Source organism: Solanum pennellii, chromosome 1, assembly GCF_001406875.1.
Source record: "Solanum pennellii chromosome 1, SPENNV200".
In the NCBI taxonomy this organism is placed as follows: Eukaryota; Viridiplantae; Streptophyta; class Magnoliopsida; order Solanales; family Solanaceae; genus Solanum; species Solanum pennellii.
Genome location: NC_028637.1, coordinates 25,833,958 through 25,845,867, shown reverse-complemented (window position 1 = coordinate 25,845,867; position 11,910 = coordinate 25,833,958). Strand labels below are relative to the sequence as shown.

At 31.4% G+C, this 11,910-nt stretch overlaps 1 pseudogene; it reads right to left on the bottom strand.

Annotated features, from left to right (window-relative positions):
- Positions 1-6,439: 6,439 nt before the first annotated feature.
- On the bottom strand, positions 6,440-10,038 carry LOC107018910 (annotated as a pseudogene).
- Positions 10,039-11,910: the final 1,872 nt, after the last annotated feature.

The window sequence follows — 11,910 nt, the reverse complement described above, 5'->3', positions numbered from 1 at the left end:
TTATATTATAGCATAAAAAATACAAGGATGATAGACCACTGGATAAGAATTATGCTTAGACAATCATAATATTTCTTCTTTTTTTTTTATTTTATACATTGGGAAACAATTAGAATTTTAAAGTGATAGTGAGAGATGAACTAACCAACCTCCTCATAGTATTTCTTGGTAAATGCGGTGTGTATTCGTAGGTATTGGGAAGTGAAAAAAAGAGGATATGTTTGTAGTTTATGACTTGGTCGAACACCTTATGTTCTGTAGGATAGTAGATCTTCCACTGGAAATAGTGTTCGAGAAGAGTCATCTAATAAAATTGTACAAAGGTTAGACTAATATAATCGAGCTAAAGGTGAAACAAAATAATGATATGAATCCAATGAAACAAAAGCAAGATAAATTCAATCAAAAGTACTCCAAATCAAATAATTTATATACATATATACTCTTAATGAATCTACACAAACTATAAATGGCCCCATAACTGAATAAATAACTCAATTTCAAAAGTTTTAAGTCATTCTAAAGAAAATTTTAATCCTATCAAAGTATTATTCTCTAACATTTTAATATTTATCAGGTCTTTGACGACTACATTGATTATAAACGAGTACCCCAAACATCAAGTATACCTAGTGTTACAGAGAATATTCTAGTTTTTTGAGGTATTCCTCATCTTTACATGTTACTGTTTGAATTTTCTCCTACGAATTTTTTTGTCCTTCAATATGATGTCTATTTTCTACGTGGAATAACCAACATTCTAAAATTGCTTTTAAGCTCACAATTTTTATTAGAGCTGAATAGTTTATATATAGGCAGTAACTAGTTATCTAAATACAACTTCAACATTTAACTTAATTCACGACTAGAATATTTTCACACACTAGTTGCTACAAAGGGGATAATATTCAAATCATTGCGATAGGAGACATACTTTTGATTCCTTACAAATTTGTATCATATGTAGCTCTGCATAGTAGAGTTAGAGACATTTCAGACCTTGAAATTTGTGGTAGATATTGGATATTACTCGTTGTTATTGAGTGCATTTATTTTGAACGATACATTTCTGACCTACATACACAGTGTGGTCCCACTTGTGAGGTTTGGGAATGGGTTCTTACAATAATAAACATTTTTCCATTCAGTAGTTTCTGTTATCTGTTTTTTTTTTAGACACTGTAAGTTTTTTTTTTAGATATAAGTCTCTTTTAACTATCAAAAATACTTTAAAAGCGATAAAAGAAAATTTACTTAGATAAGATCATTACAAAAAGGGATTGTGAGAAATTTCTACTTGCAGACCATTATATTGGCGTTCTTTCATGTGGCTAAAAGCTGCTTCTTTTCCGCTATTAACAAGCTAGTTTCATTGGGGTGGTCAAGTAATTTTAAATTTAGTGCTTCTCCCTGTAGGAAATATGAAAGGAAAAATATTATCTTTAGAAAATGCTCAAGTTTATTATAGGCTACTTAAGGCCACTTGAGATGATTAGAATCATCAAATATATCACTATTTATACTACTCAAAATAGAAAACAAAAAGTCTTGCACAAATAACTAATACATGTATCACAATTTACTAGATACATGTACTACCAATTTCTAAAAAGACTTCTTGAAAAACTAAGAGACAATTTTGGAAGACTAAACATTGATGCATTAATTACAACACTCCCCCTTAATGCATTTGCTTAATAACTCCAATGCGTTCTCGAAGATAGCAAAATTTTTCTCTAGGAAGTGCTTTGGTGAAGATGTCAGCAAGTTGTTCTCCTGTCTGACAATAATGCAACTGAATTTCGCCTTTCTCTTGTGCTTCTCGAATAAAATGATACTTCATGGAAATATGCTTTGATCTTTCATGGCTGACTGGATTCCTGACAATTGCAATTGCTGATTTGTTATCACAATACAGAACAATTCCTTTTTTTTGTTTTTCACCAATGTCTTCAGATATTCTCCTAAGCCAAATAGCTTGAGAAGTAGCCTTGGATGCTGAAACATATTCTGCTTCGGCAGTGGATTGAGCAACAACACTTTGCTTTCTTGATAACCAAGAATAAATGTTTGATCCAAATAAGAAAGCATAACCAGAAGTACTCTTCATGTCATCTATACTTCCAGCCCAATCACTATCAGAATAACCAATTAAGTTCAAATTTCCACCAAATTTGTATATTATCCCATAATCCATTGTTCCTTGCAAGTAGCGTAGCACACGCTTTGCAGCTCCAAAATGCACTTGGCTTGGTTCTTGCATGAATCTGGATAATAAACTAGCAGCAAACATAATATCTGGCCTTGTTGAAGTAAAATATAGCAAACTTCCAATCAAACTCCTAAAAAGTGAGCTATTAACTTTCTTTTCTCCATCATCTTTTCTAAACTTCTCATTTGTTGCTAATGGTATGGCCACAGACCTGCAATCCATCATTTTGAATTTTTGAAGAATACTTTTAGTATACTTCTTTTGAGAAATGAAAATTCCTTCTTTCACTTGAAAACTTCGATGCCCAAGAAATAATTTAGCAATCCAAGATCACTCATTTCATAAGCTTGCATCATATCTTGTTTGAAAATTTGCATCATCTTTACATCAATTCCTGTAAAGAGCAAATCATCCACATAGAGACAACCAATGATAATGCTGTCATGTTCTTTCTTCACATACAAAGTGGCTTCACTTTTACTTCTCTGAAAATTATTTTTCAGAAAGTATGTATCAATTTCATTGTACAAGGCTCTTGGAGCTTGCTACAGCCCGTAAAGAGATTTTTTTAGTCTATACACCTTTTCTTCTCCCCCTTGAACAAAAAATCCTTGAGGTTGCTCAACATAAATCTCTTCATCAAGTTTTCCATTCAGAAATGATGATTTAATATCAAGTTGAAATATCTTCCATTTTTTTGTGCAGCAATAATAATTACAGTTCTAATTGTCTCAAGACGAGCAACCGGAGAGAAAGTTTCATAAAAATAAATACCTTGTTTTTGCGTGAAGCCTCTAGCAACCAACCTTGCTTTGTGCTTTTGAATATCTCCTTCCTGATTGAGTTCGATTTTGTAAATCCATTTTATACTTACAACTTATCTTTCTCTAGGAATAGCCACAAGCTCCCAAGTATTATTTTTTTCGATCATTCGAATTTCTTCTTCCATGGCTTTCTTCCAAACATCATGCTTTATTGCTTCTTTATAATTTTCTGGCTCAACACCGGCAAAATTACATCTTTGATAAATGTCACTTAACATTTTTGTTCCTCTTGGAGGCGGTTCTTCATTATCTGAATCTGGGATTTCTCCCCCTTTAGAGACATCTTCATCTTTCTCATCCTCTTCTTGATTTGAAGATATGATATCAGTATTCTCTATCTTTTTATCCTCCCAATTCCATGTTGTTTTTTCATCAAAAAATGACATCTCTACTAACAACAAGTTTGTTAGTTTTGACATCGAGAAGCCTATATCCTTTTGTCACATCACTTTAACCAAGAAAGACACATTTTTGACTTTTTTCATCCAATTTTATTCTTTTCTCAGCAGATACATGAGCATAACAAATACACCTAAAATTTTTAAAATGACTTACAGAAGGTTTAATTCCACTCCAAGCTTCAACTGGTGTCTTGTCCTTTAGTGCCTTTGTTGGACACCTGTTAAGGAAGTGAACTGCTGTATGCACTACTTCTGCCCAAAAATATTTTGGCAGCCCTTTCTCATTCATCGTAGTTCCGGATACACCATTTTGTTAAGGAGTATACCCTGTTGTACGTTGCTTCTGAATGCCTTCATTTTTGCAATATTCTTCAAATTCTCGACTTGTGTACTCACCTCCTCGATCACTGCGAATGGTTTTGATGCTGCAACCTTTTTGCTTTTCAACAAGGGCTTTAAATTTCTTGAATGTAGAAAATGCTTCTGACTTTTCTTTTAAGAAATAAACCCATGTCATTCTTGAGAAATCATCAATAAATATTAGAAAATACTTTTGACTTCCAAGAGATGGAGTCTTCATTGGTCTACAAATGTCTGTATGAATTAGTTCCAAAAATACACTTGCTCTCCAAGACACCCCCTTTTGGAAAAGACTTCCTGTGTTGCTTTCCCATTATACAACTTTCACATGTATCCACCTCAGTATGTATCTCAGGAAGGCCTTGCACCATGTCCTTTTGCTTGAGAAGCTTTAAACCATGAAAATTCAAGTGACAAAATCTTTTGTGCCAAAGCCATGAATCATCTACAATTTCATTTTTTAATGCATTGTAATGAAATTGCAAAGGAAGGTTTCTTTTTATCATCTTTACTTCAACAATGACTTGATTTGGCTCAATTTTATCATAAATCTTGCAATTATTATCTCTAAACACAAGAGAATAACCATTTTCCATGAGTTGACCAGCACTAAGCAAATTTTCTTCCAAGTCAGGAACATAAAGAACATCATGAATTTGCTTACCGCATCCTTTCATGTTGATCGAAATAGTACCTTTACCTTTCTCATCAACGAAGGCTCCATTCCCCATCTTAAATTTAGTAGTGATGCTATTATTAATTGAGAGGAAAGCCTTTTCATCTCCAGTCATGTGATTAGTACAACCACTATCAACATACCATTCATTGCTTTTTGTTGAAGCATCAGATTTAGAAGCAAATAAATGATTTTCTTCCCTTTCTTCCTCATGTTTTTCACAAAAATTTGCTTGCTCCCGTTTCTTGATGCCACCAATCCTTTCCAATGTGGCCAAACTTTTTACAAAAGTTACATTGAGGCTTGCCTTTGTGCCAACATTTTTCTACATTGTGATTAGTCTTTTTGCAAACTTTACAAAAAAGACTAGAGTTTTTCTCACCTTTTTCTTCAACCTTCTTGGAAGAACCATCATGATCCTGCTTCTTTTTTGGCTTTTGATTTTTCTTCTGATGATTTTTTGAGAAATTTTGAGAATTATCATTTATTTTAGACTGGAAAGCCGTCTCTTTGGGTTGATCTTCACGAAAAAATCTTCGCTTCTCGTGTGCACGAAATGATCCAACGAGGTCTTTAATGTAAAGCTTAGAAAGATCTTTCGTCTCCTTAGTGATAGCAACGATATACTCATACTTTTATGTGACACTAATTAGAATCTTTTCCACAACTTGTTGGTCAGAAATTGTATCACTATGATTTCTCATTTCATTAACAATATTCATGACTCTTGTGCAATATTCATCAATTTTTTCAGATTCTATCATCTTTAAATTTTGAAACTCTCTTCTAAGAGTTTGAAGATTTATAGTGCGTACCTTTTCGTCACCATACACCTCAGTTTCCAGAAAATCCCAAGCTATCTTTGCAGTCTCACAAGTAGCAATTTTTGCAAAATATGCTCTTGAGACTCCCATTTGGATTTTGCTCAAGGCTTTTGCATCTTGACGATACTTAGCCTCAAGATTTTTCATCTCTGCTGCTGTAAGATCACCATCGTTTTCTTGCTCTTCAAAGCCATTTGCAACAATAGTCCACAAACCTTCAGCTTTCAAATGTGTTCTAATTCTTATTTTCCAGTATTCAAAATCAGTTCCATCAAAAAATGGAGTAAGAATAACTGAAGAATCAGCACCTTCATTTGTTTTGGATGCCATATTTTTTTCTTCACCTAACCCCATTTTAAGAACGAAAACCTGCTCTTGATACCAATTTGAAGGAAATATGGAAGGAAAAATATTATCTTTAGAAAATGCTCAAGTTTATTATAGGCTACTTAAGGACACTTGAGATGATTACAATCATCAACTACATCACTATTTATACTACTCAAAATAGAAAACAAAAAGTCTTGCACAAATAACTAAATACATGTATCACAATTTACTAGATACATGTACTACGAAATTCTAAAAAGACTTCTTGAAAAACTAAGAGACAATTTTGAAAGACTAAACATTGATGAATTAATTCCAACACTCCCATCATTATTGTTCCTTCAATTCATAAGCATACATGTTTCTCATGGTGATAAAGCTAATCTTTTTTATACAACAAACTTTAAGTAGAATCATCCTGTTCTAGTCAAGTAAGATTTACTACTTTTTACTAATCCCTTTGCTCCATTATACTCAATAATGGCAAGTTTATTCTCTATCCACTTACTCACAACTGGTGTCACCAAAGAACAAATCCACAAAGATATACAAAAATCCTCTAACATAATACTGTCTGAGCTAGCAAAAGAAAGAGGTTGGTTGAGTTAACATGTTCACCAATACAAAGGCTTTTGGTATATCATAGGAGTTCTTCAAGGTATACTAGCAGTTCAGCAATACATTTTGAACCAAAACCAAACATGTATCTTATGTTGTATGTGTAGGTGCCTTCATAAATATATATATGTCTCATGGTGATAAAGCTAAGGTTTTTTACGCAGCAAACTTAAAGTAGAAACACCCTCTTTTTCTCAGTTTACATTAGGTGCACAAAGAAAGATATCAAGTTTTGTAAACCTGTCCCTAAACTTAGTAAATTTCTTTCTAACTTCAGCTCCAATAATTTTCTGCTTCTTGCCCTTTTTGACATTGCCAACAACAACCTCTTCAGGCACTTTAAAGCAATCCTTCAACCCCATCTTAGACCTGCTCCTTTTTTCTTCTGCATGTTTCGGTAGCTGCTCCTAATACTAATTGTTCCTCCTCTCCAATCCATATATCTGACCGTGAAGATCCTCACGTTTTTGACTAAGCACGCAAACTCTATGATCCTCCCTTCTATTTAGTATGAACCTTACAAGATCAGCTACCCTCCTCTTCATGAAAAAAAGACTCTGAAGACAACCCTTTATTCTCCTCCACCAATGAATCCACTTTGTATCCTAATCTCGTGTTCTCGTTTAACAAGATTAACCTCTCAGATTCCAAGGCTACAATAAACTTTCCTGCAAATCTATTTTACTTGACTAAGCTATGATTTCACAGTCGAAACTTGTGATCACTAAGTATGCAATGATCATGTCTGGTTCAAATTTAGCTTGTGGGGAATCAACAAATCTGATCCATTGTTCTCTTCCTTATCAAATTAATCATTATAATCATGATCAAAATGGGAGGATGGAGTTGGGAAGGAATTTCGACGATGATGGATCTTGGCAAGTGCTGCAATAGCGGTCTGCCAAAGAGAGATAGTTATCATACAATTCTTGAAGTAAGGCCAAAAGTTGTGGCCATTTTCTGGTAGAAAGCATTAGCGTGTTCTGTAAAACTCTCAGCATCATCTTTATTAGAAACGTTCACGACCAACTTCTTCGTTTTCTTGTCCAAATCTGAAGAAAAACCATAATCCAATCCAAATCCAGTCAAATATATGATATTGACTTGATAAGTGTGAATCAATTGAAAATTTGAATTCTACACACATTTGTATTTGCTTTCATTGAATATGTAATTTGATTTTCCCTGATGTTATATATAGTATTAAGCCTCAAGTGAGATTGGTGAGCTTAGTCTTATACTTTACTTTTTTTCTTCTTGGATAGTTATACCTTCCAAAATAGCCTTGATAAAATTCTGAACTTATCCTTTACTTTTGGTCTGCAAAATTCTCTCACAGTGTTCTTGAATTTTTAGGATGAAAATTCAAGTTGACCTTTTTTTTTACCATGGTATGGGGACATATATATGTATGAAGGGATCACGTCAGGTGATTTGAGTTGGGTCTTTGAGGTTTAAAGTTTATCAATATTGTTGAGCATGCTCATATTTTTGGGTTGGAAAAATTGATGCTTTTTGGGAAATGGACATGGATAAGTTAAAAGAAGCATAAGAGGGAGTTTTGAACTTTCATATGAGATGGTGAATTTGTATTAATGCTAGCACACTGTTAGTTGCATTATTGGATGTTTGTATTTTTTTCCCAACACCAGATGTTTGTTTTGTTGAAGTAATCATATATCTTTTTTTTAATTTTCTTTCTCGAAAAAATTTGGCATACTTATGTTTCAATGAAATGTTAAGTTTGTATATCGTAAAGTATCAAAATAATGAATTTAATATTTTTCTCAGGCTAACATGATCAAGAAGACTGGAACTACGATAGTTGACACAAATAAAAAGAAGTGAATATGTTTGAAAAAACTACAAGATCTTTCTTTTCTTTCAAAAGGTGGAAAATTCCAGGTATATAATTATTGCTTTTGCATCAATTCCTTAATATGTTTTTTTAATAAAAATTCAATTAGTCAATTTTGATATCACAATTTGTTCTACTTAATGGGGATCCAATTTCTATTATTATATTATTATAAATTTTCTTATGTGCATTTCTTGTGCAAAATTTTAAGAAAATTGAGGTTAAGAATGCACTTCAACATGCTCGACTTTTGGATTGATGATTTCATAAAGATTTATTACAAATTCCATTTGAAAAAGATTTAATTAGTTGATTTAATGTTGATATTATTACATTTAGTTAGATTTCAATTTTAGTTGACATAGAAAAGATAATTTGTTTTTACATTGTTTACTTTTACAAAAAATTGATTATATTGCAATCTTGTTCTTTGATTATAATATTATAAAATATATGCTTTAAATAATATTTCTTGCTTATTATGAAGAAGACAATTTTGAATTTATGGATTGCTTGTATGTATTCGAGTCTTGAGAAAAATTATATATAGATTTTTCCAGAATATTTAATGAAACTTGGCAGCAACATTAGAATATTAATATGACACTTAACAAAATATAAAATAATGTCAGCAATTTTTATGACATTCAATAATAGCATTTGTTGACATTAACTAAAGTTTTCAAAATTTTCATTGTGACATTTTATAGATGTCACAAGTGTCTTGAAATTTGTTTTTCAAACATTTTTTATCTAAATGTCAGAAACTTTAAGTGACATTTCATAAATGTTGAAAAAAATAAATTTCATATATTTCATACCGTTATTTACTTAAATGTAAAAAATAAATATCATATATTTCATATCGACATTTACATAAATGTCAAAAAGAAATGTCATATATCTCGTACGAACATTTTTATATAATTATCGAAATATAAATGTCATATATATATCATACACACATTTACCTAAATGTTGAAAACAAATATCATATATCTTATATTCACATTTACCTAAATGTCGAAAATAAGTGTCATACATGTTATACTGACATTCACCTAAATGTCAAAAATAAATGTCATATTTCTTATCGACATTCACATTAATGTCAAAAAATAAATGTTGTAATAATCTTACCAACATTTGCATATATGTTGCAAAGAAAGTGACAAAAATTCTTTTCAACATTTACCTAAATATCATAAAATAAATGTCACAAATTCTTCCTGACAATTATCTAAATGTAGAGAAAATCTCTGACACTAAAATTTACGACATTTGGTCCTAATGTAAAATAAATATCGGTAAAAAAATTTGTTACATTTAAACATCATAATATGATATTTAGAAAATGTCGTTGTATCTCCACTGTCTTGTAGTAGGTATTGAGCACCAATATGAGAATTAGGTCAGACAACTCAAAATCCTCATAAATCATGTATGCCAACATGAAAAAGGATCATACTTTTTAAATAATTTCTTATTTCTTTAAAACATATATTTGTGGGCAGCGGCGGAACCCCATATTAAAGTTTGGGTGCTCGAGTACCTATTGATCCATACAAAAACTTTATATATTTATATAGAAAATACAAGAAAGTTGTTATTATAAATTCGTGAGCACCCATTTAACAAAATGCATCATGGTTTAGTTGGTTTTTGAGTGGCATTCATAGATCGATGTCCATCCCTCCAGCGAGGGTTCAAGTTCCAGCAATAGCTTATATTTTTTGTTGAAAAAAAGCAAATGACAACATCTTCATAGTCTTTTTACTCTTCTATTTGTATACATTTCCACGGTTTCTTTTCAATTGTTTTTAATTTATTGTTCTTTATTTACTACCTAAACTATAAAAATATTTGTAAGCTTCTAATAAAGAATTTTTCTTTTTTGCTTGTGCACCCACGAACATCAAATCCTTGATTCGCCATTGTTAGTGGGACCACTTAGTTGAGGATGTCTTATACTCCGACAAGGTATAAGATAGTTCTGACAGCGTGAGCGAGACAATGCATCATTACATAACTCATAATAATAGTTGTCGGTAAGAGAATCCCCCAAATAAGTGTAAAGAGTTTATTATTGTAATTTTATATACATTGAGTTACTATCTACTATTTTAAAAGCTCTGCATATAATTCTTCTTTATTGTTGCTTTTATGTTGAGTTGAGTATCGTTTGGTTGAGTTGACTCGAGTTGAGACGAGATGAGTATGTTCTTCCTTTTTTATCAATCAAGTTTATATCTATATTTTATAGTTCACCTTGCATGCTCGTACATTCAATGTACTACGTCATTTTACCTACATCTTTTTATGATGCATATACAAGTATACAGGGTCATCAATAGGCACACAGTTGATACCACTTGTAGTTCAAGATTTGGTTTGGTGAGACTCTTTACTTCTGAAGGGTTACACAATTGCTTTCGATATTGTTAGGATGTCGTGGATCGTGTCCGACTTCCATCATAGTTATTAAAGGCTTCTTAGATAGTAATGTTTTGAGGAGTCTTATTCATCTCCACAGTTAATGTTTAAGACTTGAGTTTCCTTCTTTGGCTAGTTGAATGTTTCTAGACATATCTGTGTTTATTTATATTAAGAAAATTGAGTTAATGACTATTTTGAGTTCCTACTTTGATGAGTAGGTCTTCCGCAGAGTATTTATCCAAGCCAAAGGTTTGCTTAGGGACCAGCTATGATCTTCGAATGCCGGTCACGTTCAAGATGTAGGCTCGGAGCATGACACCTCGCTTCAACCAGATCAATAACTTTAGTTTTTGCGATTAAAAGAGGTGAAGAAGTTATTCTAACGTCAAAATAACAACTAATTACTAGCATATTTGAGCATTATCGAATGTCTAATGTGGACTGCAAAGTAGATAAGAACAGATACACCGAATAATTCCATAGAATGTCTTTGAAAAAATGATGGGTAACATGACATAGTTGAAACAGAAAAATATCACTATATTATGCAAAGAAGTAAATGCAAACATCTGATACGTGTAATTGTTTAATCTCCTCAATAAATAATCTTTAAGGTCTTTTTATTTATGTTTGATTGTTATTTAGGTGTTCTTGAAATAAAAAGTATGAAGACAAAAATTTTGAATTTCTGAAAATATTATGTCATACAAAATAGATGAAAATTGAGTGCGAATTCAGAGGATTTGCAAAAATCAAACGCATCCTTGCCTATACTTTATTATATCACCGTATTAAATTTTATTAATATAATAATATTTAGTGAGAAAACATGAACTTTTCTGTCATATACTAGCTATGCATCTTAAAAATAAGTTTTTTTTTTTGCATTTAATTCAATATATTAAAATTTAAATTTGATTATACCATCAACAATTCTTCATCTCAAATAGGAATGGATGGGAAATCTAATTTTTTTAATTATACATATATTAATTTCAAGAATACTAAAAGAAAACCAAAAAAAATATGACTTCTCGAGCAAACCGAATAACTACTCCAATATAATAGGGTAATTATTTTATAAATAAAATAATTGAAGAGACGCTAACAAGTGTCTCTTATATCCGTTGATACTATTATTCATGCATTTTCTTATTTGGTGGGAAGAAAAAACCTCCTTTAAACTCAAGATCAGGAAAACTATTGTAAGTGAAAATTTTATTAAACACTATTGTACTATCATTTTTTTATAATTACGATTTATAATATTATTAGTTTTATATTGGATTGCTTAACTAAAGGGAGTAGTTGAACATTCACTTCAACCAGAGCAATACCAGTCATTTATGCAATTAATAATAAGAAAAGAAG